We start from the raw sequence: 626 nt of genomic DNA, 5'->3' as shown, positions 1-626 counted from the left end.
CCCGCGCGCCTGGCACGGCTCGGCAAAGAGGCTCTCGAAGCAGCGCCGGCAGCAGGGCCGCCCGCTGCGCATCACGTAGCGCTGCCCGCGCAGGGGCTCGTCGCACTCCAGGCAGCAGAAATGCTCCAGGTGCCAGCGCCGGCCCTCGGCCTCGATGCACTCCTCCATGAAGATCAGCTGGAACGGGAAGGTGGGGAATGGGTGTGATTCGCGCCGACGAAGTTGCAAACAGGAATCGGTATTGACGCCGTAATTGTGAGAAATGAGTGTGTTTTATGATTGGCTTTTGGCAAATATGAAAATGAATATTATATGTGTTGTGTATGTCTTCAACTTCCTGAAGGGTCGCTGCGGTGAGATGGGGGTCGGTCTCTTTCTCCGGGCAACAACAGCTCTGCTCTGACCCTGGGAGCTGGCTGCAAGCAGAGGGTGTTGTTCCATCAAAAGGGGATTACCTTCAGCCAGCCACACCATTGTTTTCCCGTTGTTCAGTAACTAAGGGATCTCAAAGCTTGCTTTCAATTCAATCTCACTTATAGTTCCCATATTCTCAAAATCTTTTGCCAGGCAATCGTATTTATGAGGCTTTCCTGTTCCATCTTCCCCAACAGGCACCCACCTGGTCG

Source organism: Geospiza fortis, unplaced genomic scaffold (assembly GCF_000277835.1).
Source record: "Geospiza fortis unplaced genomic scaffold, GeoFor_1.0 scaffold14, whole genome shotgun sequence".
Classification (NCBI taxonomy): domain Eukaryota; kingdom Metazoa; phylum Chordata; class Aves; order Passeriformes; family Thraupidae; genus Geospiza; species Geospiza fortis.
This window is presented reverse-complemented; position numbering follows the sequence as displayed.